The sequence below is a fragment of the Pseudophryne corroboree genome, unplaced genomic scaffold, assembly GCF_028390025.1.
Source record: "Pseudophryne corroboree isolate aPseCor3 unplaced genomic scaffold, aPseCor3.hap2 scaffold_481, whole genome shotgun sequence".
In the NCBI taxonomy this organism is placed as follows: Eukaryota; Metazoa; Chordata; class Amphibia; order Anura; family Myobatrachidae; genus Pseudophryne; species Pseudophryne corroboree.
Window position 1 is genome coordinate 474,057 of NW_026970093.1, and position 26,425 is coordinate 500,481.

The following is a 26,425-nucleotide window of genomic DNA, read 5'->3' on the forward strand; positions in this document are numbered from 1 at the left end:
GTGCTGCTTCAGTTGGATCTCCTTCACTTCACAGGGGGGAACCCGAGCAGCGACCCTCCCCAGCTCTAGCCCAACTCCTACTTACCTGCCAGGTGAGATACTATGATCATGAAGGTGCTTCTCCCAGGGCAAGGCTCAACCATTGCACTCTGGGTGTGCTGCTCTTGCGATTTCCCCAAATGTGGGAAACTTGACTGCATAATTTGTGTTTCCCCTCGTCGGCTCTCGTATAATTCAGATCTCTTTGTCTCAGGTCTCTCTCCAGCCTAGTTTGCTGTCTGTTTCCACTTCTCTTTTCTTGAGCCGCTCCCTTCTATGCCCTTGCGCACTATCCTGACTTCTCCCGTCTGCTTACTTCGTGCCTTCCAACGCACAATGCGAACTACAGGTAGTGCTGCAGGGCCCACACCCTTTTACTTGCCTTACAGAGTAGCTCTGGAGCAGTTACAGTGCCCAGCTGCTGCAAGAAATCAGCTTGAATGCTTCAGGGGCTGGGGCATAGCCAACATGAGCCCCACACCGAAGGAGGGAGGAGGTGTGTAATGCAAACTAGGGGTCATCCAAGCGCTGCAAAAGGCCGCCATGCCCTGCACGCCCCTTTTCTCTTTTCATATGCAGACGAGGGTTGAAGCCAACTTTGACCCACTGCTTGGATGACATCACCATATGCAAATCCATCTGCTGCAGGCCTTCCCCCAGGAATGCTTGCACTAGTTGTTGCATTTGGTTTGTTGTTTGGGGGTGCTTCAGTATTAGGCAGCCTTCTGCCCTCACATGTTCATCTGAAAATATGTGTTCTCCCTGCAGTTGTTGTCCCCAGATGAGAGTTCCCTTGTGCTGCCTCAGTTGAATCTCCTTTACTTGACAGAGATGTGCCTGAGAAGCGGCCCTCCCCAGCCCTATCCCAAATCATACTTCATTTGCATAGGCGATACCATGGTCATGAAGATTGTTCTCCCAGGGTGAGGTTCATTCATTGCATTCTGGGTATGCTGACCCCTGTGATTTCCCCAAATGTGGGAAACTCGACTGCATTATTTGTGGTAGTGGGGGACTGTGTTTGTGCTTTCCTCTGGCCAGCTCTGGAAAAAGTCAGATTTCTTTGTCTCAGATCTTCCTCTAGCCTTGTTCTTCTTTCGAGAGTTCCCTTGTGCTGCCTCAGTTGGATCTCTTTCACTTGACAGGGGGGTGCCCGAACAGCGACCCTCCCCAGCTCTAGCCCAACTCCTACTTACCTGCCAGGTGAGATACTATGATCATGAAGGTGCTTCTCCCAGGGCAAGGCTCACCCATTGCACTCTGGGTGTGCTGCCCCTGCGATTTCCCCAAATGTGGGAAACTTGACTGCATAATTTGTGTTTCCCTTGGTCGGCTCTCGTATAATTCAGATCTCTTTGTCTCAGGTCTCTCTCCAGCCTAGTTTGCTGTCTGTTTCCACTTCTCTTTTCTTCAGCCGCTCCCTTCTATACCCTTGTGCACTATCCTGACTTCTCCTCCCGTCTGCTTACTTTGTGCCTTCCAATGCACAATGCAAACTACAGGTAGTGCTGCAGGGCCCACACCCTTTTACTTGCCTTACAGAGCAGCTCTGGAGCTGTTACAGTGCCCAGCTGCTGCAAGAAATCAGCTTGAATGCTTCAGGGGATGGGGCATGGCCAACATGAGCCCCACACCAAAGGAGGGTGGAGGTGTTTAATGCGAACTAGGGGTCATCCAAGCACCGCAAAAGGCCGCCATGCCCTGCACGCCCGTTTTCTCTTTTCATATGCAGATGAGGGTTGAAGCCAACTTTGACCCACTGCTTGGATGACATCACCGTATGCAAATCCGTCTTCTGCAGAACTTCCCCCAGGAATGCTTGCACTAGTTGTTGCATTTGGTTTGTTGTTTGGGGGTGCTTCAGTATTAGGCAGCCTTCTGCCCTCCCATGTTCATCTGAAAATATGTGTTCTCCCTGCAGTTGTTGTCCCCAGATGAGAGTTCCCTTGTGCTGCCTCAGTTAAATCTCCTTTACTTGACAGAGATGTGCATGAGCAGCGGCCCTCCCCAGCCCTATTCCAAATCATACTTATTTTGCATAGGAGATACCATGGTCATGAAGATTTTTCTCCCAGGGTGAGGTTCATTCATTGCATTTTGGGTATGCTGACCCCTGTGATTTCCCCAAATGTGGGAAACTCAGCTGCATTATTTGTGGTAGTGGGGGACTGTGTTTGTGCTTTCCTCTGGTCAGCTCTGGTAAAAGTCAGATTTCTTTGTTTCAGAGCCTTGTTCTTCTTTTGAGAGTTCCCTTGTGCTGCCTTAGTTGGATCTCCTTCACTTTACAGGGGGGTACCCGAGCAGCGACCCTCCCCAGCTCTAGCCCAACTCCTACTTACCTGCCAGGTGAGATACTATGATCATGAAGGTGCTTCTCCCAGGGCAAGGCTAACCCATTGCACTCTGGGTGTGCTGCTCCTGCGATTTCCCCAAATGTGGGAAACTTGACTGTATAATTTGTGTTTCCCCTGGTCGGCTCTCGTATAATTCAGATCTCTTTGTCTCAGGTCTCTCTCCAGCCTAGTTTGCTGTCTGTTTCCACTTCTCTTTTCTTGAGCCGCTCCCTTCTATGCCCTTGCGCACTATCCTGACTTCTCCTCCTGTCTGCTTACTTTGTGCCTTCCAACGCACAATGCGAACTACAGGTAGTGCTGCAGGGCCCACACCCTTTTACTTGCCTTACAGAGCAGCTCTGGAGCTGTTACAGTGCCCAGCTGCTGCAAGAAATCAGCTTGAATGCTTCAGGGGCTGGGGCATAGCCAACATGAGCCCCACACCAAAGGAGGGTGGAGGTGTTTAATGCAAACTAGGGGTCAGCCAAGCGCCGCAAAAGGCCACCATGCCCTGCACGCCCCTTTTCTCTTTTCATATGCAGACGAGGGTTGAAGCCAACTTTGACCCACTGCTTGGATGACATCACCATATGCAAATCCATCTGCGGCAGGCCTTCCCCCAGGAATGCTTGCACTAGTTGTTGCATTTGGTTTGTTGTTTGGGGGTGCTTCAGTATTAGGCAGTCTTCTGCCCTCCCATGTTCATCTGAAAATATATGTTCTCCCTGCAGTTGTTGTCCCAAGATGAGAGTTCCCTTGTGCTGCCTCAGTTGAATCTCCTTTACTTGACAGAGATGTGCATGAGCAGCGGCCCTCCCCAGCCCTATTCCAAATCATACTTATTTTGCATAGGAGATACCATGGTCATGAAGATTTTTCTCCCAGGGTGAGGTTCATTCATTGCATTTTGGGTATGCTGACCCCTGTGATTTCCCCAAATGTGGGAAACTTGACTGCATTATTTGTGGTAGTGGGAGACTGTGTTTGTGCTTTCCTCTGGTCAGCTCTGGTAAAAGTCAGATTTCTTTGTCTCAGATCTTCCTCTAGCCTTGTTCTTCTTTCAAGAGTTCCCTGGTGCTGCCTCAGTTGGATCTCCTTCACTTCACAGGGGGGAACCCGAGCAGCGACCCTCCCCAGCTCTAGCCCAACTCCTACTTACCTGCCAGGTGAGATACTATGATCATGAAGGTGCTTCTCCCAGGGCAAGGCTCAACCATTGCACTCTGGGTGTGCTGCTCCTGCGATTTCCCCAAAATGTGGGAAACTTGACTGCATAATTTGTGTTTCCCCTCGTCGGCTCTCGTATAATTCAGATCTCTTTGTCTCAGGTCTCTCTCCAGCCTAGTTTGCTGTCTGTTTCCACTTCTCTTTTCTTGAGCCGCTCCCTTCTATGCCCTTGCGCACTATCCTGACTTCTCCCGTCTGCTTACTTCGTGCCTTCCAACGCACAATGCGAACTACAGGTAGTGCTGCAGGGTCCACACCCTTTTACTTGCCTTACAGAGTAGCTCTGGAGCAGTTACAGTGCCCAGCTGCTGCAAGAAATCAGCTTGAATGCTTCAGGGGCTGGGGCATAGCCAACATGAGCCCCACACCGAAGGAGGGTGGAGGTGTGTAATGCGAACTAGGGGTCATCCAAGCGCTGCAAAAGGCCGCCATGCCCTGCACGCCCCTTTTCTCTTTTCATATGCAGACGAGGGTTGAAGCCAACTTTGACCCACTGCTTGGATGACATCACCATATGCAAATCCATCTGCTGCAGGCCTTCCCCCAGGAATGCTTGCACTAGTTGTTGCATTTGGTTTGTTGTTTGGGGGTGCTTCAGTATTAGGCAGCCTTCTGCCCTCACATGTTCATCAGAAAATATGTGTTCTCCCTGCAGTTGTTGTCCCCAGATGAGAGTTCCCTTGTGCTGCCTCAGTTGAATCTCCTTTACTTGACAGAGATGTGCCTGAGCAGCGGCCCTCCCCAGCCCTATCCCAAATCATACTTATTTTGCATAGGCGATACCATGGTCATGAAGATTGTTCTCCCAAGGTGAGGTTCATTCATTGCATTCTGGGTATGCTGACCCCTGTGATTTCCCCAAATGTGGGAAACTCGACAGCATTATTTGTGGTAGTGGGGGACTGTGTTTGTGCTTTCCTCTGGTCAGCTCTGGAAAAAGTCAGATTTCTTTGTCTCAGATCTTCCTCTAGCCTTGTTCTTCTTTCGAGAGTTCCCTTGTGCTACCTCAGTTGGATCTCTTTCACTTGACAGGGGGGTGCCCGAACAGCGACCCTCCCCAGCTCTAGCCCAACTCCTACTTACCTGCCAGGTGAGATACTATGATTATGAAGGTGCTTCTCCCAGGGCAAGGCTCACCCATTGCACTCTGGGTGTGCTGCCCCTGCGATTTCCCCAAATGTGGGAAACTTGACTGCATAATTTGTGTTTCCCCTGGTCGGCTCTCGTATAATTCAGATCTCTTTGTCTCAGGTCTCTCTCCAGCCTAGTTTGCTGTCTGTTTCCACTTCTCTTTTCTTGAGCCGCTCCCTTCTATGCCCTTGCGCACTATCCTGACTTCTCCTCCTGTCTGCTTACTTTGTGCCTTCCAACGCACAATGCGATCTACAGGTAGTGCTGCAGGGCCCAGACCCTTTTACTTGCCTTACAGAGCAGCTCTGGAGCTGTTACAGTGCCCAGCTGCTGCAAGAAATCAGCTTGAATGCTTCAGGGGCTGGGGCATAGCCAACATGAGCCCCACACCAAAGGAGGGTGGAGGTGTTTAATGCAAACTAGGGGTCAGCCAAGCGCCGCAAAAGGCCACCATGCCCTGCACGCCCCTTTTCTCTTTTCATATGCAGACGAGGGTTGAAGCCAACTTTGACCCACTGCTTGGATGACATCACCATATGCAAATCCCTCTGCGGCAGGCCTTCCCCCAGGAATGCTTGCACTAGTTGTTGCATTTGGTTTGTTGTTTGGGGGTGCTTCAGTATTAGGCAGCCTTCTGCCATCCCATGTTCATCTGAAAATATATGTTCTCCCTGCAGTTGTTGTCCCAAGATGAGAGTTCCCTTGTGCTGCCTCAGTTGAATCTCCTTTACTTGACAGAGATGTGCATGAGCAGCGGCCCTCCCCAGCCCTATTCCAAATCATACTTATTTTGCATAGGAGATACCATGGTCATGAAGATTTTTCTCCCAGGGTGAGGTTCATTCATTGCATTTTGGGTATGCTGACCCCTGTGATTTCCCCAAATGTGGGAAACTTGACTGCATTATTTGTGGTAGTGGGAGACTGTGTTTGTGCTTTCCTCTGGTCAGCTCTGGTAAAAGTCAGATTTCTTTGTCTCAGATTTTCCTTTAGCCTTGTTCTTCTTTCGAGAGTTCCCTTGTGCTGCCTCAGTTGGATCTCCTTCACTTTACAGGGGGGTGCCCGAGCAGCGACCCTCCCCAGCTCTAGCCCAACTCCTACTTACCTGCCAGGTGAGATACTATGATTATGAAGGTGCTTCTCCCAGGGCAAGGCTCACCCATTGCACTCTGGGTGTGCTGCCCCTGCGATTTCCCCAAATGTGGGAAACTTGACTGCATAATTTGTGTTTCCCCTGGTCGGCTCTCGTATAATTCAGATCTCTTTGTCTCAGGTCTCTCTCCAGCCTAGTTTGCTGTCTGTTTCCACTTCTCTTTTCTTCAGCCGCTCCCTTCTATACCCTTGTGCACTATCCTGACTTCTCCTCCCGTCTGCTTACTTTGTGCCTTCCAATGCACAATGCAAACTACAGGTAGTGCTGCAGGGCCCACACCCTTTTACTTGCCTTACAGAGCAGCTCTGGAGCTGTTGCAGTGCCAAGCTGCTGCAAGAAATCAGCTTGAATGCTTCAGGGGCTGGGGCATAGCCAACATGAGCCCCACACCGAAGGAGGGTGGAGGTGTTTAATGCAAACTAGGGGTCAGACAAGCGCAGCAAAAGGCCACCATGCCCTGCACGCCCCTTTTCTGTTTTCATATGCAGACGAGGGTTGAAGCCAACTTTGACCCACTGCTTGGATGACATCACCATATGCAAATCCATCTGCGGCAGGCCTTCCCCCAGGAATGCTTGCACTAGTTGTTGCATTTGGTTTGTTGTTTGGGGGTGCTTCAGTATTAGGCAGCCTTCTGCCCTCCCATGTTCATCTGAAAATATGTGTTCTCCCTGCAGTTGTTGTCCCTAGATGAGAGTTCCCTTGTGCTGCCTCAGTTGAATCTCCTTAACTTGACAGAGATGTGCCTGAGCAGCGGCCCTCCCCAGCTCTATCCCAAATCATACTTATTTTGCATAGGAGATACCATGGTCATGAAGATTATTCTCCCAGGGTGAGGTTCATTCATTGCATTCTGGGTATGCTGACCCCTGTGATTTCCCCAAATGTGGGAAACTCGACTGCTTTATTTGTGGTAGTGGGGGACTGTGTTTGTGTTTTCCTCTGGTCAGCTCTGGTAAAAGTCAGATTTCTTTGTTTCAGAGCCTTGTTCTTCTTTTGAGAGTTCCCTTGTGCTGCCTCAGTTGGATCTCCTTCACTTGACAGGGGGGTGCCCGAGCAGAGACCCTCCCCAGCTCTAGCCCAACTCCTACTTACCTGCCAGGTGAGATACTATGATCATGAAGGTGCTTCTCCCAGGGCAAGGCTCACCCATTGCACTCTGGGTGTGCTGCCCCTGCGATTTCCCCAAATGTGGGAAACTTGACTGCATAATTTGTGTTTCCCCTGGTCGGCTCTCGTATAATTCAGATCTCTTTGTCTCAGGTCTCTCTCCAGCCTAGTTTGCTGTCTGTTTCCACTTCTCTTTTCTTCAGCCGCTCCCTTCTATGCCCTTGTGCACTATCCTGACTTCCCCGTCTGCTTACTTTGTGCCTTCCAACGCACAATGCAAACTACAGGTAGTGCTGCAGGGCCCACACCCTTTTACTTGCTTTACAGAGCAGCTCTGGAGCTGTTACAGTGCCCAGCTGCTGCAAGAAATCAGCTTGAATGCTTCAGGGGCTGGGGCATAGCCAACATGAGCCCCACACCGAAGGAGGGTGGAGGTGTTTAATGCGAACTAGGGGTCATCCAAGCGCCGCAAAAGGCAGCCATGCCCTGCACACCCCTTTTTTATTTTCATATGCAGACGAGGGTTAAAGCCAACTTTGACCCACTGCTTGGATGACATCACCATATGCAAATCCGTCTGCTGCAGGCCTTCCCCCAGGAATGCTTGCACTAGTAGTTGCATTTGGTTTGTTGTTTGGGGGTGCTTCAGTATTAGGCAGCCTTCTGCCCTCCCATGTTCATCTGAAAATATGTGTTCTCCCTGCAGTTGTTGTCCCCAGATGAGAGTTCCCTTGTGCTGCCTCAGTTGAATCTCCTTTACTTGACAGAGATGTGCCTGAGCAGCGGCCCTCCCCAGCCCTATCCCAAATCATACTTATTTTGCATAGGAGATACCATGGTCATGAAGATTGTTCTCCCAGGGTGAGGTTCATTCATTGCACTCTGGGTATGCTGACCCCTGTGATTTCCCCAAATGTGGGAAACTCGACTGCATTATTTGTGGTAGTGGGGGACTGTGTTTGTGCTTTCCTCTGGTCAGCTCTGGTAAAAGTCAGATTTCTTTGTCTCAGATCTTCCTCTAGCCTTGTTCTTCTTTCGAGAGTTCCCTTGTGCTGCCTCAGTTGGATCTCCTTCACTTGACAGGGGGTGCCCGAGCAGCAATCCTCCACAGCTCTAGCCCAACTCCTACTTACCTGCCAGGTGAGATACTATGATCTTCACTGTTAGGGCAATCAGGATGTGGAATTCCCTGCCAGGGAAGGTGGTAATGGCGGACTCTGTAATTGGATTTAAAAAAGGAATGGATACATTTCTGAATGAAAAAGCTATCCAAGGTTATAATACTTAAAATATCAACATGGTTAATCCGGGGGTAACATGAGTTATAGTAGCTAACTAGTCATAAAACATTATTCAGCAAGTATGTAGAATCATCACAACTTAAAACAGGTTGAACACGATGGGCAATTTGCCTCTATTCAACCTCAAAAACTATGTTACCATATGTTACTATATTACTATGTTACTGTAGTATACAGAACACCACAATGTAATGAGCAGTGATAGTGAGCACTGATGAGGATACTAGAACTGACACTGAGCAGCAAGATGCAGCACTGGACTATTAGTAATGTACTGTAGTATGCTGAGCACCACAATGCAGCGCAAGACAATGAGCAGTGATACTGAGCACTGATGAGGATACTACTGAGAACTGACACTGAGCAGGAGAGACACACTACTAGTATTACTGAGCAGCAATAAGTAACCACTGATACTGAGCACTGATATTGAGATTTCCACTGAGAGAACATAGCCACGTCCTCTCCGCTCTCTCTTCAATGCACGAGTAAAAATGGCGGCAACGCGCAGCTCTTTATATGGAATCCGAATCTCGCGAGAATCCGACAGCGGGATGATGACATTTTCCCTTGTTCAGGTTTTCCGAGTCAGGCAGGAACAACCGAGCCTGCCTCGGACCAGTGTAAACCACGTGGAGTTCGTCGGGAATTCGGTTCTCGGAGAACCGAACCCGCTCCTCTATATATACTATATTACTATGTTACTGTAGTATACAGAACACCACAATGCAATGAGCAGTGATAGTGAGCACTGATGAGGATACTAGAACTGACACTGAGCAGCAAGATGCAGCACTGGACTATTAGTAATGTACTGTAGTATGCTGAGCACCACAATGCAGCACAAGACAATGAGCAGTGATACTGAGCACTGATGAGGATACTACTGAGAACTGACACTGAGCAGGAGAGACACACTACTAGTATTACTGAGCAGCAATAAGTAACCACTGATACTGAGCACTGATATTGAGATTTCCACTGAGAGAACATAGCCACGTCCTCTCCACTCTCTCTTCAATGCACGAGTAAAAATGGCAGCAACGCGCAGCTCTTTATATGGAATCCGAATCTCACGAGAATCTGACAGCGGGATGATGACATTTTCCCTTGTTCAGGTTTTCCGAGTCAGGCAGGAACAACCGAGCCTGCCTCGGACCAATGTAAACCACGTGGAGTTCGTGGGGAATTCGGTTCTCGGAGAACCGAACCCGCTCCTCTCTACCTTATACCCATCAATTGTTTTTATTTTCAATCTAAGCCCCTGCAGTTTTCTGTAAGCATCTGCTTCGCTATGATGATCAACAAGTCACAAGGGCAAACACTCAGGGCTTGAGGCGTAGATCTTAGGACCAGCTGCTACAAGCATGGCAGAGGTGTCACTATCACTGGTGACACCCAGAGAGGTGGCGAGGGAGATTGTAATGCAGTGCGCGCAGATAAACAGCGCAATGGTAAAAAGGAGGCATGGTTTCATAGGTAGGGGCGTGGCCTGGTGGACTGAATCTACATTTTGTTGCTCCGGGTGTCCCGGGGGTTGGGGGCTGCACCCGGGGACTAGTGTGTGAGCGGTGCTGGCTCCTGCACAGTGACAGGGCATGGCCACCCAGCATGACGCCTCCCTTCTTGACCATGCTGTAATTGCAGTCGCACTGCAGTTCAGCGTGATCATAAAAAATGGTGTAGGCTCCTGCTGGTGCAGACTGTAGAGAAAAGCTGCTGTGACCACGCCCCCTGTGTCTCCTCCGTTGCAGACCCCATTTTGAAGCCTTGCCCCCGGACTAAGAGAAAAGAATGCCCTTGCGCACTATCCTGACTTCTCCTCCCGTCTGCTTAATTTGTGCCTTCCAACGCACAATGCGAACAACAGGTGGTGCTGCAGGGCCCACACACTTTTACTTGCCTTACAGAACAGCTCTGGAGCTGTTACAGTGCCCAGCTGCTGCAAGAAATCAGCTTGAATGCTTCAGGGGATGGGGCATGGCCAACATGAGCCCCACACCAAAGGAGGGTGGGGGTGTTTAATGCGAACTAGGGGTCATCCAAGCACTGCAAAAGGCCGCCATGCCCTGCATGCCCCTTTTCTCTTTTCATATGCAGATGAGGGTTCCAGTCAACTTTGGCCCACTGCTTGGATTTACATCACCGTATGCAAATCCGTCTGCTGCAGACCTTCCCCCAGGAGTGCTTGTACTAGTTGTTGCATATGGGCCCTCATTCCGAGTCGTTCGCTCTGTAAATTTCATCGCATCGCAGTGAAATTCTGCTTAGTACGCATGCGCAATATTCGCACTGCGACTGCGCCAAGTAATTTTACAATGAAGAAAGTATTTTTACTCACGGATTTTTCTTCGCTCCGGCGATCGTAATGTGATTGACAGGAAATGGGTGTTACTGGGCGGAAACAGGCCGTTTTATGGGCGTGTGGGAAAAAACGCTACAGTTTCCGGAAAAAACGCAGGAGTGGCCGGAGAAACGGGGGAGTGTCTGGGCGAACTCTGGGAGTGTTTGTGACGTCAAACCAGGAACGACAAGCACTGAACTGATCGCAGATGCAGAGTAAGTCTGAAGCTACTCTGAAACTGCTAAGTAGTTTGTAATCGCAATATTGCGAATACATCGGTCGCAATTTTAAGAAGCTAAGATTCACTCCCAGTAGGCGGCGGCTTAGCGTGTGTAACTCTGCTAAAATCGCCTTGCGAGTTATCAACTCGGAATGAGGGCCATGGTTTGATATTTGATGGTGCTTCAGTATTAGGCAGCCTTCCGCCCTCCCATGTTCATCTGAAAAGATGTGGTCTCCCTGCAGTTGTTGTCCCCAGATGAGAGTTCCCTTGTGCTGCCTCAGTTGAATCTCCTTTACTTGACAGAGATGTGCCTGAGCAGCGGCCCTCACCAGCCCTATCCCAAATCATACTTATTTTGCATAGGAGATACCATGGTCATGAAGATTGTTCTCCCAGGGTTAGGTTCATTCATTGCATTCTGGGTATGCTGACCCCTGTGATTTTCCCAAATGTGGGAAACTCGACTGCATTATTTGTGGTAGTGGGGGACTGTGTTTGTGCTTTCCTCTGGTCAGCTCTGGTAAAAGTCAGATTTCTTTGTCTCAGATCTTCCTCTAGCCTTGTTCTTCTTTCGAGAGTTCCCTGGTGCTGCTTCAGTTGGATCTCCTTCACTTCACAGGGGGGAACCCGAGCAGCGACCCTCCCCAGCTCTAGCCCAACTCCTACTTACCTGCCAGGTGAGATACTATGATCATGAAGGTGCTTCTCCCAGGGCAAGGCTCAACCATTGCACTCTGGGTGTGCTGCTCCTGCGATTTCCCCAAATGTGGGAAACTTGACTGCATAATTTGTGTTTCCCCTCGTCGGCTCTCGTATAATTCAGATCTCTTTGTCTCAGGTCTCTCTCCAGCCTAGTTTGCTGTCTGTTTCCACTTCTCTTTTCTTGAGCCGCTCCCTTCTATGCCCTTGCGCACTATCCTGACTTCTCCCGTCTGCTTACTTCGTGCCTTCCAACGCACAATGCGAACTACAGGTAGTGCTGCAGGGCCCACACCCTTTTACTTGCCTTACAGAGTAGCTCTGGAGCAGTTACAGTGCCCAGCTGCTGCAAGAAATCAGCTTTAATGCTTCAGGGGCTGGGGCATAGCCAACATGAGCCCCACACCGAAGGAGGGAGGAGGTGTGTAATGCAAACTAGGGGTCATCCAAGCGCTGCAAAAGGCCGCCATGCCCTGCACGCCCCTTTTCTCTTTTCATATGCAGACGAGGGTTGAAGCCAACTTTGACCCACTGCTTGGATGACATCACCATATGCAAATCCATCTGCTGCAGGCCTTCCCCCAGGAATGCTTGCACTAGTTGTTGCATTTGGTTTGTTGTTTGGGGGTGCTTCAGTATTAGGCAGCCTTCTGCCCTCACATGTTCATCTGAAAATATGTGTTCTCCCTGCAGTTGTTGTCCCCAGATGAGAGTTCCCTTGTGCTGCCTCAGTTGAAACTCCTTTACTTGACAGAGATGTGCCTGAGCAGCGGCCCTCCCCAGCCCTATCCCAAATCATACTTATTTTGCATAGGCGATACCATGGTCATGAAGATTGTTCTCCCAGGGTGAGGTTCATTCATTGCATTCTGGGTATGCTGACCCCTGTGATTTCCCCAAATGTGGGAAACTCGACTGCATTATTTGTGGTAGTGGGGGACTGTGTTTGTGCTTTCCTCTGGCCAGCTCTGGAAAAAGTCAGATTTCTTTGTCTCAGATCTTCCTCTAGCCTTGTTCTTCTTTCGAGAGTTCCCTTGTGCTGCCTCAGTTGGATCTCTTTCACTTGACAGGGGGGTGCCCGAACAGCGACCCTCCCCAGCTCTAGCCCAACTCCTACTTACCTGCCAGGTGAGATACTATGATCATGAAGGTGCTTCTCCCAGGGCAAGGCTCACCCATTGCACTCTGGGTGTGCTGCCCCTGCGATTTCCCCAAATGTGGGAAACTTGACTGCATAATTTGTGTTTCCCTTGGTCGGCTCTCGTATAATTCAGATCTCTTTGTCTCAGGTCTCTCTCCAGCCTAGTTTGCTGTCTGTTTCCACTTCTCTTTTCTTCAGCCGCTCCCTTCTATACCCTTGTGCACTATCCTGACTTCTCCTCCCGTCTGCTTACTTTGTGCCTTCCAATGCACAATGCAAACTACAGGTAGTGCTGCAGGGCCCACACCCTTTTACTTGCCTTACAGAGCAGCTCTGGAGCTGTTACAGTGCCCAGCTGCTGCAAGAAATCAGCTTGAATGCTCCAGGGGATGGGGCATGGCCAACATGAGCCCCACACCAAAGGAGGGTGGAGGTGTTTAATGCGAACTAGGGGTCATCCAAGCACCGCAAAAGGCCGCCATGCCCTGCACGCCCCTTTTCTCTTTTCATATGCAGATGAGGGTTGAAGCCAACTTTGACCCACTGCTTGGATGACATCACCGTATGCAAATCCGTCTTCTGCAGAACTTCCCCCAGGAATGCTTGCACTAGTTGTTGCATTTGGTTTGTTGTTTGGGGGTGCTTCAGTATTAGGCAGCCTTCTGCCCTCCCATGTTCATCTGAAAATATGTGTTCTCCCTGCAGTTGTTGTCCCCAGATGAGAGTTCCCTTGTGCTGCCTCAGTTAAATCTCCTTTACTTGACAGAGATGTGCATGAGCAGCGGCCCTCCCCAGCCCTATTCCAAATCATACTTATTTTGCATAGGAGATACCATGGTCATGAAGATTTTTCTCCCAGGGTGAGGTTCATTCATTGCATTTTGGGTATGCTGACCCCTGTGATTTCCCCAAATGTGGGAAACTCAACTGCATTATTTGTGGTAGTGGGGGACTGTGTTTGTGCTTTCCTCTGGTCAGCTCTGGTAAAAGTCAGATTTCTTTGTCTCAGATTTTCCTCTAGCCTTGTTCTTCTTTCGAGAGTTCCCTTGTGCTGCCTTAATTGGATCTCCTTCACTTTACAGGGGGGTACCCTAGCAGCGACCCTCCCCAGCTCTAGCCCAACTCCTACTTACCTGCCAGGTGAGATACTATGATCATGAAGGTGCTTCTCCCAGGGCAAGGCTAACCCATTGCACTCTGGGTGTGCTGCTCCTGCGATTTCCCCAAATGTGGGAAACTTGACTGTATAATTTGTGTTTCCCCTGGTCGGCTCTCGTATAATTCAGATCTCTTTGTCTCAGGTCTCTCTCCAGCCTAGTTTGCTGTCTGTTTCCACTTCTCTTTTCTTGAGCCGCTTACTTCTATGCCCTTGCGCACTATCCTGACTTCTCCTCCTGTCTGCTTACTTTGTGCCTTCCAACGCACAATGCGAACTACAGGTAGTGCTGCAGGGCCCACACCCTTTTACTTGCCTTACAGAGCAGCTCTGGAGCTGTTACAGTGCCCAGCTGCTGCAAGAAATCAGCTTGAATGCTTCAGGGGCTGGGGCATAGCCAACATGAGCCCCACACCAAAGGAGGGTGGAGGTGTTTAATGCAAACTAGGGGTCAGCCAAGCGCCGCAAAAGGCCACCATGCCCTGCACGCCCCTTTTCTCTTTTCATATGCAGACGAGGGTTGAAGCCAACTTTGACCCACTGCTTGGATGACATCACCATATGCAAATCCATCTGCTGCAGGCCTTCCCCCAGGAATGCTTGCACTAGTTGTTGCATTTGGTTTGTTGTTTGGGGGTGCTTCAGTATTAGGCAGCCTTCTGCCCTCACATGTTCATCTGAAAATATGTGTTCTCCCTGCAGTTGTTGTCCCCAGATGAGAGTTCCCTTGTGCTGCCTCAGTTGAATCTCCTTTACTTGACAGAGATGTGCCTGAGCAGCGGCCCTCCCCAGCCCTATCCCAAATCATACTTATTTTGCATAGGCGATACCATGGTCATGAAGATTGTTCTCCCAAGGTGAGGTTCATTCATTGCATTCTGGGTATGCTGACCCCTGTGATTTCCCCAAATGTGGGAAACTCGACTGCATTATTTGTGGTAGTGGGGGACTGTGTTTGTGCTTTCCTCTGGTCAGCTCTGGAAAAAGTCAGATTTCTTTGTCTCAGATCTTCCTCTAGCCTTGTTCTTCTTTCGAGAGTTCCCTTGTGCTGCCTCAGTTGGATCTCTTTCACTTGACAGGGGGGTGCCCGAACAGCGACCCTCCCCAGCTCTAGCCCAACTCCTACTTACCTGCCAGGTGAGATACTATGATCATGAAGGTGCTTCTCCCAGGGCAAGGCTCACCCATTGCACTCTGGGTGTGCTGCCCCTGCGATTTCCCCAAATGTGGGAAACTTGACTGCATAATTTGTGTTTCCCCTGGTCGGCTCTCGTATAATTCAGATCTCTTTGTCTCAGGTCTCTCTCCAGCCTAGTTTGCTGTCTGTTTCCACTTCTCTTTTCTTGAGCCGCTCCCTTCTATGCCCTTGCGCACTATCCTGACTTCTCCTCCTGTCTGCTTACTTTGTGCCTTCCAACGCACAATGCGATCTACAGGTAGTGCTGCAGGGCCCAGACCCTTTTACTTGCCTTACAGAGCAGCTCTGGAGCTGTTACAGTGCCCAGCTGCTGCAAGAAATCAGCTTGAATGCTTCAGGGGCTGGGGCATAGCCAACATGAGCCCCACACCAAAGGAGGGTGGAGGTGTTTAATGCAAACTAGGGGTCAGCCAAGCGCCGCAAAAGGCCACCATGCCCTGCACGCCCCTTTTCTCTTTTCATATGCAGACGAGGGTTGAAGCCAACTTTGACCCACTGCTTGGATGACATCACCATATGCAAATCCATCTGCGGCAGGCCTTCCCCCAGGAATGCTTGCACTAGTTGTTGCATTTGGTTTGTTGTTTGGGGGTGCTTCAGTATTAGGCAGCCTTCTGCCCTCCCATGTTCATCTGAAAATATATGTTCTCCCTGCAGTTGTTGTCCCAAGATGAGAGTTCCCTTGTGCTGCCTCAGTTGAATCTCCTTTACTTGACAGAGATGTGCATGAGCAGCGGCCCTCCCCAGCCCTATTCCAAATCATACTTATTTTGCATAGGAGATACCATGGTCATGAAGATTTTTCTCCCAGGGTGAGGTTCATTCATTGCATTTTGGGTATGCTGACCCCTGTGATTTCCCCAAATGTGGGAAACTTGACTGCATTATTTGTGGTAGTGGGAGACTGTGTTTGTGCTTTCCTCTGGTCAGCTCTGGTAAAAGTCAGATTTCTTTGTCTCAGATTTTCCTTTAGCCTTGTTCTTCTTTCGAGAGTTCCCTTGTGCTGCCTCAGTTGGATCTCCTTCACTTTACAGGGGGGTACCCGAGCAGCGACCCTCCCCAGCTCTAGCCCAACTCCTACTTACCTGCCAGGTGAGATACTATGATCATGAAGGTGCTTCTCCCAGGGCAAGGCTCACCCATTGTACTCTGGGTGTGCTGCTCCTGCGATTTCCCCAAATGTGGGAAACTTGACTGCATAATTTGTGTTTCCCCTGGTCGGCTCTCGTATAATTCAGATCTCTTTGTCTCAGGTCTCTCTCCAGCCTAGTTTGCTGTCTGTTTCCACTTCTCTTTTCTTCAGCCGCTCCCTTCTATACCCTTGTGCACTATCCTGACTTCTCCTCCCGTCTGCTTACTTTGTGCCTTCCAATGCACAATGCAAACTACAGGTAGTGCTGCAGGGCCCACACCCTTTTACTTGCCTTACAGAGCAGCTCTGGAGCTGTTGCAGTGCCAAGCTGCTGCAAGAAATCAGCTTGAATGCTTCAGGGGCTGGGGCATAGCCAACATGAGCCCCACACCGAAGAAGGGTGGAGGTGTTTAATGCAAACTAGGGGTCAGACAAGCGCAGCAAAAGGCCACCATGCCCTGCACGCCCCTTTTCTGTTTTCATATGCAGACGAGGGTTGAAGCCAACTTTGACCCACTGCTTGGATGACATCACCATATGCAAATCCATCTGCGGCAGGCCTTCCCCCAGGAATGCTTGCACTAGTTGTTGCATTTGGTTTGTTGTTTGGGGGTGCTTCAGTATTAGGCAGCCGTCTGCCCTCCCATGTTCATCTGAAAATATGTGTTCTCCCTGCAGTTGTTGTCCCTAGATGAGAGTTCCCTTGTGCTGCCTCAGTTGAATCTCCTTAACTTGACAGAGATGTGCCTGAGCAGCGGCCCTCCCCAGCTCTATCCCAAATCATACTTAATTTGCATAGGAGATACCATGGTCATGAAGATTATTCTCCCAGGGTGAGGTTCATTCATTGCATTCTGGGTATGCTGACCCCTGTGATTTCCCCAAATGTGGGAAACTCGACTGCTTTATTTGTGGTAGTGGGGGACTGTGTTTGTGTTTTCCTCTGGTCAGCTCTGGTAAAAGTCAGATTTCTTTGTTTCAGAGCCTTGTTCTTCTTTTGAGAGTTCCCTTGTGCTGCCTCAGTTGGATCTCCTTCACTTGACAGGGGGGTGCCCGAGCAGAGACCCTCCCCAGCTCTAGCCCAACTCCTACTTACCTGCCAGGTGAGATACTATGATCATGAAGGTGCTTCTCCCAGGGCAAGGCTCACCCATTGCACTCTGGGTGTGCTGCCCCTGCGATTTCCCCAAATGTGGGAAACTTGACTGCATAATTTGTGTTTCCCCTGGTCGGCTCTCGTATAATTCAGATCTCTTTGTCTCATTTCTCTCTCCAGCCTAGTTTGCTGTCTGTTTCCACTTCTCTTTTCTTCAGCCGCTCCCTTCTATACCCTTGTGCACTATCCTGACTTCTCCTCCCGTCTGCTTACTTTGTGCCTTCCAATGCACAATGCAAACTACAGGTAGTGCTGCAGGGCCCACACCCTTTTACTTGCCTTACAGAGCAGCTCTGGAGCTGTTACAGTGCCCAGCTGCTGCAAGAAATCTGCTTGAATGCTTCAGGGGATGGGGCATGGCCAACATGAGCCCCACACCAAAGGAGGGTGGAGGTGTTTAATGCGAACTAGGGGTCATCCAAGCACCGCAAAAGGCCGCCATGCCCTGCACGCCCCTTTTCTCTTTTCATATGCAGATGAGGGTTGAAGCCAACTTTGACCCACTGCTTGTATGACATCACCGTATGCAAATACGTCTTCTGCAGAACTTCCCCCAGGAATGCTTGCACTAGTTGTTGCATTTGGTTTGTTGTTTGGGGGTGCTTCAGTATTAGGCAGCCTTCTGCCCTCCCATGTTCATCTGAAAATATGTGTTCTCCCTGCAGTTGTTGTCCCCAGATGAGAGTTCCCTTGTGCTGCCTCAGTTGAATCTCCTTTACTTGACAGAGATGTGCATGAGCAGCGGCCCTCCCCAGCCCTATTCCAAATCATACTTATTTTGCATAGGAGATACCATGGTCATGAAGATTGTTCTCCCAGGGTGAGGTTCATTCATTGCATTTTGGGTATGCTGACCCCTGTGATTTCCCCAAATGTGGGAAACTCAACTGCATTATTTGTGGTAGTGGGGGACTGTGTTTGTGCTTTCCTCTGGTCAGCTCTGGTAAAAGTCAGATTTCTTTGTCTCAGATTTTCCTCTTGCCTTGTTCTTCTTTCGAGAGTTCCCTTGTGCTGCCTCAGTTGGATCTCCTTCACTTGACAGGGGGGTACCCGAGCAGCGACCCTCCCCAGCTCTAGCCCAACTCCTACTTACCTGCCAGGTGAGATACTATGATCATGAAGGTGCTTCTCCCAGGGCAAGGCTCACCCATTGCACTCTGGGTGTGCTGCTCCTGCGATTTCCCCAAATGTGGGAAACTTGACTGCATAATTTGTGTTTCCCCTGGTCGGCTCTCGTATAATTCAGATCTCTTTGTCTCAGGTCTCTCTCCAGCCTAGTTTGCTGTCTGTTTCCACTTCTCTTTTCTTCAGCCGCTCCCTTCTATACCCTTGTGCACTATCCTGACTTCTCCTCCCGTCTGCTTACTTTGTGCCTTCCAATGCACAATGCAAACTACAGGTAGTGCTGCAGGGCCCACACCCTTTTACTTGCCTTACAGAGCAGCTCTGGAGCTGTTAAAGTGCCCAGCTGCTGCAAGAAATCAGCTTGAATGCTTCAGGGGCTGGGGCATAGCCAACATGAGCCCCACACCGAAGGAGGGTGGAGGTGTTTAATGCAAACTAGGGGTCGGTCAAGCGCCGCAAAAGGCCACCATGCCCTGCACGCCCCTTTTCTGTTTTCATATGCAGACGAGGGTTGAAGCCAACTTTGACCCACTGCTTGGATGACATCACCATATGCAAATCCATCTGCGGCAGGCCTTCCCCCAGGAATGCTTGCACTAGTTGTTGCATTTGGTTTGTTGTTTGGGGGTGCTTCAGTATTAGTCAGCCTTCTGCTCCACCCTCCTTTGGTGTGGGGCTCATGTTGGCCATGTCCCAGCCCCTGAAGCATTCAAGCAGATTTCTTGCAGCAGCTGGGCACTGTAACAGCTCCAGAGCTGCTCTGTAAGGCAAGTAAAAGGGTGTGGGCCCTGCAGCACTACCTGTAGTTCGCATTGTGCGTTGGAAGGCACAAAGTAAGCAGACAGGAGGAGAAGTCAGGATAGTGCGCAAGGGCATAGAAGGGAGCGGCTCAAGAAAAGAGAAGTGGAAACAGACAGCAAACTAGGCTGGAGAGAGACCTGAGACAAAGAGATCTGAATTATACGAGAGCCGACCAGGGGAAACACAAATTATGCAGTCAAGTTTCCCACATTTGGGGAAATCGCAGGAGCAGCACACCTAGAGTGCAATGGGTGAGCCTTGCCCTGGGAGAAGCACCTTCATGATCATAGTATCTCACCTGGCAGGTAAGTAGGAGTTGGGCTAGAGCTGGGGAGGATCGCTGCTCGGGTACCCCCCTGTAAACTGAAGGAGATCCAACTGAGGCAGCACAAGGGAACTCTCGAAAGAAGAACAAGGCTAGAGGAAAATCTGAGACAAAGAAATCTGACTTTTACCAGAGCTGACCAGAGGAAAGCACAAACACAGTCCCCCACTACCACAAATAATGCAGTCAAGTTTCCCACATTTGGGGAAATCACAGGGGTCAGCATACCCAAAATGCAATGAATGAACCTCACCCTGGGAGAACAATCTTCATGACCATGGTATCTCCTATGCAAAATAAGTATGATTTGGAATAGGGCTGGGGAGGGCCGCTGCTCATGCACATCTCTGTCAAGTAAAGGAGATTCAACTGAGGCAGCACAAGGGAACTCTCATCTGGGGACAACAACTGCAGGGAGAACACATATTTTCAGATGAACATGGGAGGGCAGAAGGCTGCCTAATACTGAAGCACCCCCAAACAACAAACCAAATGCAACAACTAGTGCAAGCATTCCTGGGGGAAGTTCTGCAGAAGACGGATTTGCATACGGTGATGTCATCCAAGCAGTGGGTCAAAGTTGGCTTCAACCCTCATCTGCATATGAAAAGAGAAAAGGAGCGTGCAGGGCATGGTGGCCTTTTGCGGTGCTTGGATGACCCCTAGTTCGCATTAAACACCTCCACCCTCCTTTGGTGTGGGGCTCATGTTGGCCATGCCCCATCCCCTGAAGCATTCAAGCTGATTTCTTGCAGCAGCTGGGCACTGTAACATCTCCAGAGCTGCTCTGTAAGGCAAGTAAAAGGGTGTGGGCCCTGCAGCACTACCTGTAGTTTGCATTGTGCATTGGAAGGCACAAAGTAAGCAGACGGGAGGAGAAGTCAGGATAGTGCACAAGGGTATAGAAGGGAGCGGCTGAAGAAAAGAGAAGTGGAAACAGACAGCAAACTAGGTTGGAGAGAGACCTGAGACAAAGAGATCTGAATTACACGAGAGCCGACCAGGGGAAACACAAATTATGCAGTCAAGTTTCCCACATTTGGGGAAATCGCAGGGGCAGCACACCCAGAGTGCAATGGGTGAGCCTTGCCCTGGGAGAAGCACCTTCATGATCATAGTATCTCACCTGGCAGGTAAGTAGGAGTTGGGCTAGAGCTGGGGAGGGTCTCTGCTTGGGCACCCCCCTGTCAAGTGAAGGAGATCCAACTGAGGCAGCACAAGGGAACTCTCAAAAGAAGAACAAGGCTAGAGGAAGATCTGAACAAAGAAATCTGACTTTTACCAGAGCTGACCAGAGGAAAACACAAACACAGTCCCCCACTACCACAAATAAAGCAGTCGAGTTTCCCACATTTGGGGAAATCACAGGGGTCAGCATACCCATAATGCAATGAATGAACCTCACCCTGGGAGAATAATCTTCATGACCATGGTATCTCCTATGCAAAATAAGTATGATTTGGGATAGAGCTGGGGAGGGCCGCTGCTCAGGCACATCTCTGTCAAGTAAAGGAGATTCAACTGAGGCAGCACAAGGGAACTCTCATCTGGGGACAACAACTGCAGGGAGAACACATATTTTCAGATGAACATGGGAGGGCAGAAGGCTGCCTAATACTGAAGCACCCCCAAACAACAAACCAAATGCAACAACTAGTGCAAGCATTCCTGGGGGAAGTTCTGCAGAAGACGGATTTGCATACGGTGATGTCATCCAAGCAGTGGGTCAAAGTTGGCTTCAACCCTCATCTGCATATGAAAAGAGAAAAGGGGCGTGCAGGGCATGGCGGCCTTTTGCGGTGCTTGGATGACCCCTAGTTCGCATTAAACACCTCCACCCTCCTTTGGTGTGGGGCTCATGTTGGCCATGCCCCATCCCCTGAAGCATTCAAGCTGATTTCTTGCAGCAGCTGGGCACTGTAACAGCTCCAGAGCTGCTCTGTAAGGCAAGTAAAAGGGTGTGGGCCCTGCAGCACTACCTGTAGTTTGCATTGTGCATTGGAAGGCACAAAGTAAGCAGACGGGAGGAGAAGTCAGGATAGTGCACAAGGGTATAGAAGGGAGCGGCTGAAGAAAAGAGAAGTGGAAACAGACAGCAAACTAGGCTGGAGAGAGACCTGAGACAAAGAGATCTGAATTATACGAGAGCCGACCAGGGGAAACACAAATTATGCAGTCAAGTTTCCCACATTTGGGGAAATCACAGGAGCAGCACACCCAGAGTACAATGGGTGAGCCTTGCCCTGGGAGAAGCACCTTCATGATCATAGTATCTCACCTGGCAGGTAAGTAGGAGTTGGGCTAGAGCTGGGGAGGGTCGCTGCTCGGGTACCCCCCTGTAAAGTGAAGGAGATCCAACTGAGGCAGCACAAGGGAACTCTCGAAAAAAGAACAAGGCTAAAGGAAAATCTGAGACATAGAAATCTGACTTTTACCAGAGCTGACCAGAGGAAAGCACAAACACAGTCTCCCACTACCACAAATAATGCAGTCAAGTTTCCCACATTTGGGGAAATCACAGGGGTCAGCATACCCAAAATGCAATGAATGAACCTCACCCTGGGAGAAAAATCTTCATGACCATGGTATCTCCTATGCAAAATAAGTATGATTTGGAATAGGGCTGGGGAGGGCCGCTGCTCATGCACATCTCTGTCAAGTAAAGGAGATTCAACTGAGGCAGCACAAGGGAACTCTCATCTTGGGACAACAACTGCAGGGAGAACATATATTTTCAGATGAACATGGGAGGGCAGAAGGCTGCCTAATACTGAAGCACCCCCAAACAACAAACCAAATGCAACAACTAGTGCAAGCATTCCTGGGGGAAGGCCTGCCGCAGATGGATTTGCATATGGTGATGTCATCCAAGCAGTGGGTCAAAGTTGGCTTCAACCCTCGTCTGCATATGAAAAGAGAAAAGGGGCGTGCAGGGCATGGTGGCCTTTTGCGGCGCTTGGCTGACCCCTAGTTTGCATTAAACACCTCCACCCTCCTTTGGTGTGGGGCTCATGTTGGCTATGCCCCAGCCCCTGAAGCATTCAAGCTGATTTCTTGCAGCAGCTGGGCACTGTAACAGCTCCAGAGCTGCTCTGTAAGGCAAGTAAAAGGGTGTGGGCCCTGCAGCACTACCTGTAGTTTGCATTGTGCATTGGAAGGCACAAAGTAAGCAGACGGGAGGAGAAGTCAGGATAGTGCACAAGGGTATAGAAGGGAGCGGCTGAAGAAAAGAGAAGTGGAAACAGACAGCAAACTAGGCTGGAGAGAGACCTGAGACAAAGAGATCTGAATTATACGAGAGCCGACGAGGGGAAACACAAATTATGCAGTCAAGTTTCCCACATTTGGGGAAATCGCAGGAGCAGCACACCCAGAGTGCAATGGTTGAGCCTTGCCCTGGGAGAAGCACCTTCATGATCATAGTATCTCACCTGGCAGGTAAGTAGGAGTTGGGCTAGAGCTGGGGAGGGTCGCTGCTCGGGTTCCCCCCTGTGAAGTGAAGGAGATCCAACTGAGGCAGCACCAGGGAACTCTCGAAAGAAGAACAAGGCTAGAGGAAGATCTGAGACAAAGAAATCTGACTTTTACCAGAGCTGACCAGAGGAAAGCACAAACACAGTCCCCCACTACCACAAATAATGCAGTCGAGTTTCCCACATTTGGGAAAATCACAGGGGTCAGCATACCCAGAATGCAATGAATGAACCTCACCCTGGGAGAACAATCTTCATGACCATGGTATCTCCTATGCAAAATAAGTATGATTTGGGATAGGGCTGGTGAGGGCAGCTGCTCAGGCACATCTCTGTCAAGTAAAGGAGATTCAACTGAGGCAGCACAAGTGAACTCTCATCTGGGGACAACAACTGCAGGGAGAACACATATTTTCAGATGAACATGGGAGGGCGGAAGGCTGCCTAATACTGAAGCACCCCCAAACAACAAACCAAATGCAACAACTAGTACAAGCACTCCTGGGGGAAGGTCTGCAGCAGACGGATTTGCATACGGTGATGCTATCCAAGCAGTGGGCCAAAGTTGACTGGAACCCTCATCTGCATATGAAAAGAGAAAAGGGGCATGCAGGGCATGGCGGCCTTTTGCAGTGCTTGGATGACCCCTAGTTCGCATTAAACACCTCCCCCCTCCTTTGGTGTGGGGCTCATGTTGGCCATGCCCCATCCCCTGAAGCATTCAAGCTGATTTCTTGCAGCAGCTGGGCACTGTAACAGCTCCAGAGCTGCTCTGTAAGGCAAGTAAAAGGGTGTGGGCCCTGCAGCACTACCTGTAGTTTGCATTGTGCATTGGAAGGCACAAAGTAAGCAGACGGGAGGAGAAGTCAGGATAGTGCACAAGGGTATAGAAGGGAGCGGCTGAAGAAAAGAGAAGTGGAAACAGACAGCAAACTAGGCTGGAGAGAGACCTGAGACAAATAGATCTGAATTATACGAGAGCCGACCAGGGGAAACACAAATTATGCAGTCAAGTTTCCCACATTTGGGGAAATCGCAGGGGCAGCACACCCAGAGTGCAATGGGTGAGCCTTGCCCTGGGAGAAGCACCTTCATGATCATAGTATCTCACCTGGCAGGTAAGTAGGAGTTGGGCTAGAGCTGGGGAGGGTCGCTGCTCGGGTACCCCCCTGTCAAGTGAAGGAGATCCAACTGAGGCAGCACAATGGAACTCTCGAAAGAAGAACAAGGCTAGAGGAAAATCTGAGACAAAGAAATCTGACTTTTACCAGAGCTGACCAGAGGAAAGCACAAACACAGTCCCCCACTACCACAAATAATGCAGTCAAGTTTCCCACATTTGGGGAAATCACAGGGGTCAGCATACCCAAAATGCAATGAATGAACCTCACCCTGGGAGAACAATCTTCATGACCATGGTATCTCCTATGCAAAATAAGTATGATTTGGAATAGGGCTGGGGAGGGCCGCTGCTCATGCACATCTCTGTCAAGTAAAGGAGATTCTACTGAGGCAGCACAAGGGAACTCTCATCTGGGGACAACAACTGCAGGGAGAACACATATTTTCAGATGAACATGGGAGGGCAGAAGGCTGCCTAATACTGAAGCACCCCCAAACAACAAACCAAATGCAACAACTAGTGCAAGCATTCCTGGGGGAAGTTCTGCAGAAGACGGATTTGCATACGGTGATGTCATCCAAGCAGTGGGTCAAAGTTGGCTTCAACCCTCATCTGCATATGAAAAGAGAAAAGGGGCGTGCAGGGCATGGCGGCCTTTTGCGGTGCTTGGATGACCCCTAGTTCGCATTAAACACCTCCACCCTCCTTTGGTGTGGGGCTCATGTTGGCCATGCCCCATCCCCTGAAGCATTCAAGCTGATTTCTTGCAGCAGCTGGGCACTGTAACAGCTCCAGAGCTGCTCTGTAAGGCAAGTAAAAGGGTGTGGGCCCTGCAGCACTACCTGTAGTTTGCATTGTGCATTGGAAGGCACAAAGTAAGCAGACGGGAGGAGAAGTCAGGATAGTGCACAAGGGTATAGAAGGGAGCGGTTGAAGAAAAGAGAAGTGGAAACAGACAGCAAACTAGGCTGGAGAGAGACCTGAGACAAAGAGATCTGAATTATACGAGAGCCGACCAGGGGAAACACAAATTATGCAGTCAAGTTTCCCACATTTGGGGAAATCGCAGGGGCAGCACACCCAGAGTGCAATGGGTGAGCCTTGCCCTGGGAGAAGCACCTTCATGATCATAGTATCTCACCTGGCAGGTAAGTAGGAGTTGGGCTAGAGCTGGGGAGGGTCGCTGTTCGGGCACCCCCCTGTCAAGTGAAAGAGATCCAACTGAGGCAGCACAAGGGAACTCTCGAAAGAAGAACAAGGCTAGAGGAAGATCTGAGACAAAGAAATCTGACTTTTACCAGAGCTGACCAGAGGAAAGCACAAACACAGTCCCCCACTACCACAAATAATGCAGTCGAGTTTCCCACATTTGGGAAAATCACAGGGGTCAGCATACCCAGAATGCAATGAATGAACCTCACCCTGGGAGAACAATCTTCATGACCATGGTATCTCCTATGCAAAATAAGTATGATTTGGGATAGGGCTGGTGAGGGCCGCTGCTCAGGCACATCTCTGTCAAGTAAAGGAGATTCAACTGAGGCAGCACAAGGGAACTCTCATCTGGGGACAACAACTGCAGGGAGACCACATCTTTTCAGATGAACATGGGAGGGCGGAAGGCTGCCTAATACTGAAGCACCATCAAATATCAAACCATATGCAACAACTAGTACAAGCACTCCTTGGGGAAGGTCTGCAGCAGACGGATTTGCATACGGTGATGTTATCCAAGCAGTGGGCCAAAGTTGACTGGAACCCTCATCTGCATATGAAAAGAGAAAAGGGGCATGCAGGGCATGGCGGCCTTTTGCAGTGCTTGGATGACCCCTAGTTCGCATTAAACACCCCCACCCTCCTTTGGTGTGGGGCTCATGTTGGCCATGCCCCATCCCCTGAAGCATTCAAGCTGATTTCTTGCAGCAGCTGGGCACTGTAACAGCTCCAGAGCTGTTCTGTAAGGCAAGTAAAAGGGTGTGGGCCCTGCAGCACCACCTGTTGTTCGCATTGTGCGTTGGAAGGCACAAATTAAGCAGACGGGAGGAGAAGTCAGGATAGTGCGCAAGGGCATACTTTTCTCTTAGTCCGGGGGCAAGGCTTCAAAATGGGGTCTGCAACGGAGGAGACACAGGGGGCGTGGTCACAGCAGCTTTTCTCTACAGCCTGCACCAGCAGGAGCCTACACCATTTTTTATGATCACGCTGAACTGCAGTGCGACTGCAATTACAGCATGG

The 26,425-nt window shown here is 50.0% G+C and overlaps 36 non-coding genes and 4 pseudogenes across 36 annotated transcripts; 28 read left to right on the top strand and 12 right to left on the bottom strand.

Annotated features, from left to right (window-relative positions):
- The first annotated feature begins 77 nt into the window (after window positions 1–77).
- Window positions 78–213, top strand: LOC135029106 (U1 spliceosomal RNA; annotated as a pseudogene).
- Window positions 214–911: 698 nt separating this feature from the next.
- LOC135028877 (U1 spliceosomal RNA) lies at window positions 912–1,075 on the top strand. The gene has a single exon (XR_010225103.1). It is a non-coding gene; the product is annotated as a U1 spliceosomal RNA (small nuclear RNA).
- Window positions 1,076–1,227: 152 nt separating this feature from the next.
- On the top strand, window positions 1,228–1,390 carry LOC135028999 (U1 spliceosomal RNA). Its single transcript, XR_010225221.1, has one exon. It is a non-coding gene; the product is annotated as a U1 spliceosomal RNA (small nuclear RNA).
- Window positions 1,391–2,064: 674 nt separating this feature from the next.
- LOC135028811 (U1 spliceosomal RNA) lies at window positions 2,065–2,228 on the top strand. Its single transcript, XR_010225039.1, has one exon. It is a non-coding gene; the product is annotated as a U1 spliceosomal RNA (small nuclear RNA).
- A 142-nt stretch (window positions 2,229–2,370) lies between these two features.
- On the top strand, window positions 2,371–2,533 carry LOC135029058 (U1 spliceosomal RNA). The gene has a single exon (XR_010225268.1). It is a non-coding gene; the product is annotated as a U1 spliceosomal RNA (small nuclear RNA).
- A 674-nt stretch (window positions 2,534–3,207) lies between these two features.
- Window positions 3,208–3,371, top strand: LOC135028919 (U1 spliceosomal RNA). The gene has a single exon (XR_010225144.1). It is a non-coding gene; the product is annotated as a U1 spliceosomal RNA (small nuclear RNA).
- A 152-nt stretch (window positions 3,372–3,523) lies between these two features.
- On the top strand, window positions 3,524–3,660 carry LOC135029104 (U1 spliceosomal RNA; annotated as a pseudogene).
- Window positions 3,661–4,358: 698 nt separating this feature from the next.
- On the top strand, window positions 4,359–4,522 carry LOC135028925 (U1 spliceosomal RNA). Its single transcript, XR_010225150.1, has one exon. It is a non-coding gene; the product is annotated as a U1 spliceosomal RNA (small nuclear RNA).
- A 152-nt stretch (window positions 4,523–4,674) lies between these two features.
- Window positions 4,675–4,837, top strand: LOC135029037 (U1 spliceosomal RNA). The gene has a single exon (XR_010225251.1). It is a non-coding gene; the product is annotated as a U1 spliceosomal RNA (small nuclear RNA).
- Window positions 4,838–5,511: 674 nt separating this feature from the next.
- On the top strand, window positions 5,512–5,675 carry LOC135028920 (U1 spliceosomal RNA). Its single transcript, XR_010225145.1, has one exon. It is a non-coding gene; the product is annotated as a U1 spliceosomal RNA (small nuclear RNA).
- Window positions 5,676–5,827: 152 nt separating this feature from the next.
- On the top strand, window positions 5,828–5,990 carry LOC135029038 (U1 spliceosomal RNA). Its single transcript, XR_010225252.1, has one exon. It is a non-coding gene; the product is annotated as a U1 spliceosomal RNA (small nuclear RNA).
- A 674-nt stretch (window positions 5,991–6,664) lies between these two features.
- LOC135028888 (U1 spliceosomal RNA) lies at window positions 6,665–6,828 on the top strand. The gene has a single exon (XR_010225113.1). It is a non-coding gene; the product is annotated as a U1 spliceosomal RNA (small nuclear RNA).
- A 142-nt stretch (window positions 6,829–6,970) lies between these two features.
- Window positions 6,971–7,133, top strand: LOC135028964 (U1 spliceosomal RNA). Its single transcript, XR_010225187.1, has one exon. It is a non-coding gene; the product is annotated as a U1 spliceosomal RNA (small nuclear RNA).
- A 670-nt stretch (window positions 7,134–7,803) lies between these two features.
- LOC135029138 (U1 spliceosomal RNA) lies at window positions 7,804–7,967 on the top strand. Its single transcript, XR_010225315.1, has one exon. It is a non-coding gene; the product is annotated as a U1 spliceosomal RNA (small nuclear RNA).
- Window positions 7,968–11,207: 3,240 nt separating this feature from the next.
- On the top strand, window positions 11,208–11,371 carry LOC135028839 (U1 spliceosomal RNA). The gene has a single exon (XR_010225066.1). It is a non-coding gene; the product is annotated as a U1 spliceosomal RNA (small nuclear RNA).
- Window positions 11,372–11,523: 152 nt separating this feature from the next.
- LOC135029081 (U1 spliceosomal RNA) lies at window positions 11,524–11,659 on the top strand (annotated as a pseudogene).
- A 698-nt stretch (window positions 11,660–12,357) lies between these two features.
- Window positions 12,358–12,521, top strand: LOC135028861 (U1 spliceosomal RNA). The gene has a single exon (XR_010225088.1). It is a non-coding gene; the product is annotated as a U1 spliceosomal RNA (small nuclear RNA).
- Window positions 12,522–12,673: 152 nt separating this feature from the next.
- Window positions 12,674–12,836, top strand: LOC135029000 (U1 spliceosomal RNA). The gene has a single exon (XR_010225222.1). It is a non-coding gene; the product is annotated as a U1 spliceosomal RNA (small nuclear RNA).
- Window positions 12,837–13,510: 674 nt separating this feature from the next.
- On the top strand, window positions 13,511–13,674 carry LOC135029195 (U1 spliceosomal RNA). The gene has a single exon (XR_010225368.1). It is a non-coding gene; the product is annotated as a U1 spliceosomal RNA (small nuclear RNA).
- A 152-nt stretch (window positions 13,675–13,826) lies between these two features.
- Window positions 13,827–13,989, top strand: LOC135029059 (U1 spliceosomal RNA). The gene has a single exon (XR_010225269.1). It is a non-coding gene; the product is annotated as a U1 spliceosomal RNA (small nuclear RNA).
- Window positions 13,990–14,663: 674 nt separating this feature from the next.
- On the top strand, window positions 14,664–14,827 carry LOC135028899 (U1 spliceosomal RNA). The gene has a single exon (XR_010225124.1). It is a non-coding gene; the product is annotated as a U1 spliceosomal RNA (small nuclear RNA).
- Window positions 14,828–14,979: 152 nt separating this feature from the next.
- Window positions 14,980–15,142, top strand: LOC135028965 (U1 spliceosomal RNA). Its single transcript, XR_010225188.1, has one exon. It is a non-coding gene; the product is annotated as a U1 spliceosomal RNA (small nuclear RNA).
- A 674-nt stretch (window positions 15,143–15,816) lies between these two features.
- On the top strand, window positions 15,817–15,980 carry LOC135028921 (U1 spliceosomal RNA). Its single transcript, XR_010225146.1, has one exon. It is a non-coding gene; the product is annotated as a U1 spliceosomal RNA (small nuclear RNA).
- Window positions 15,981–16,132: 152 nt separating this feature from the next.
- Window positions 16,133–16,295, top strand: LOC135029023 (U1 spliceosomal RNA). The gene has a single exon (XR_010225238.1). It is a non-coding gene; the product is annotated as a U1 spliceosomal RNA (small nuclear RNA).
- A 674-nt stretch (window positions 16,296–16,969) lies between these two features.
- Window positions 16,970–17,133, top strand: LOC135028902 (U1 spliceosomal RNA). The gene has a single exon (XR_010225127.1). It is a non-coding gene; the product is annotated as a U1 spliceosomal RNA (small nuclear RNA).
- A 142-nt stretch (window positions 17,134–17,275) lies between these two features.
- Window positions 17,276–17,438, top strand: LOC135028966 (U1 spliceosomal RNA). Its single transcript, XR_010225189.1, has one exon. It is a non-coding gene; the product is annotated as a U1 spliceosomal RNA (small nuclear RNA).
- A 674-nt stretch (window positions 17,439–18,112) lies between these two features.
- Window positions 18,113–18,276, top strand: LOC135028836 (U1 spliceosomal RNA). The gene has a single exon (XR_010225063.1). It is a non-coding gene; the product is annotated as a U1 spliceosomal RNA (small nuclear RNA).
- A 152-nt stretch (window positions 18,277–18,428) lies between these two features.
- On the top strand, window positions 18,429–18,591 carry LOC135028994 (U1 spliceosomal RNA). Its single transcript, XR_010225216.1, has one exon. It is a non-coding gene; the product is annotated as a U1 spliceosomal RNA (small nuclear RNA).
- An 828-nt stretch (window positions 18,592–19,419) lies between these two features.
- LOC135029102 (U1 spliceosomal RNA) lies at window positions 19,420–19,582 on the bottom strand. The gene has a single exon (XR_010225293.1). It is a non-coding gene; the product is annotated as a U1 spliceosomal RNA (small nuclear RNA).
- Window positions 19,583–19,734: 152 nt separating this feature from the next.
- On the bottom strand, window positions 19,735–19,898 carry LOC135028833 (U1 spliceosomal RNA). The gene has a single exon (XR_010225060.1). It is a non-coding gene; the product is annotated as a U1 spliceosomal RNA (small nuclear RNA).
- A 674-nt stretch (window positions 19,899–20,572) lies between these two features.
- LOC135028933 (U1 spliceosomal RNA) lies at window positions 20,573–20,735 on the bottom strand. Its single transcript, XR_010225158.1, has one exon. It is a non-coding gene; the product is annotated as a U1 spliceosomal RNA (small nuclear RNA).
- A 151-nt stretch (window positions 20,736–20,886) lies between these two features.
- Window positions 20,887–21,050, bottom strand: LOC135028894 (U1 spliceosomal RNA). The gene has a single exon (XR_010225119.1). It is a non-coding gene; the product is annotated as a U1 spliceosomal RNA (small nuclear RNA).
- A 674-nt stretch (window positions 21,051–21,724) lies between these two features.
- On the bottom strand, window positions 21,725–21,887 carry LOC135029061 (U1 spliceosomal RNA). The gene has a single exon (XR_010225271.1). It is a non-coding gene; the product is annotated as a U1 spliceosomal RNA (small nuclear RNA).
- A 152-nt stretch (window positions 21,888–22,039) lies between these two features.
- LOC135028922 (U1 spliceosomal RNA) lies at window positions 22,040–22,203 on the bottom strand. Its single transcript, XR_010225147.1, has one exon. It is a non-coding gene; the product is annotated as a U1 spliceosomal RNA (small nuclear RNA).
- A 701-nt stretch (window positions 22,204–22,904) lies between these two features.
- On the bottom strand, window positions 22,905–23,040 carry LOC135029082 (U1 spliceosomal RNA; annotated as a pseudogene).
- Window positions 23,041–23,192: 152 nt separating this feature from the next.
- On the bottom strand, window positions 23,193–23,356 carry LOC135029178 (U1 spliceosomal RNA). The gene has a single exon (XR_010225351.1). It is a non-coding gene; the product is annotated as a U1 spliceosomal RNA (small nuclear RNA).
- A 674-nt stretch (window positions 23,357–24,030) lies between these two features.
- Window positions 24,031–24,193, bottom strand: LOC135028980 (U1 spliceosomal RNA). Its single transcript, XR_010225202.1, has one exon. It is a non-coding gene; the product is annotated as a U1 spliceosomal RNA (small nuclear RNA).
- Window positions 24,194–24,345: 152 nt separating this feature from the next.
- Window positions 24,346–24,509, bottom strand: LOC135028834 (U1 spliceosomal RNA). The gene has a single exon (XR_010225061.1). It is a non-coding gene; the product is annotated as a U1 spliceosomal RNA (small nuclear RNA).
- A 674-nt stretch (window positions 24,510–25,183) lies between these two features.
- Window positions 25,184–25,346, bottom strand: LOC135028967 (U1 spliceosomal RNA). Its single transcript, XR_010225190.1, has one exon. It is a non-coding gene; the product is annotated as a U1 spliceosomal RNA (small nuclear RNA).
- A 152-nt stretch (window positions 25,347–25,498) lies between these two features.
- Window positions 25,499–25,662, bottom strand: LOC135029184 (U1 spliceosomal RNA). Its single transcript, XR_010225357.1, has one exon. It is a non-coding gene; the product is annotated as a U1 spliceosomal RNA (small nuclear RNA).
- Between the last annotated feature and the right edge of the window lie 763 nt (window positions 25,663–26,425).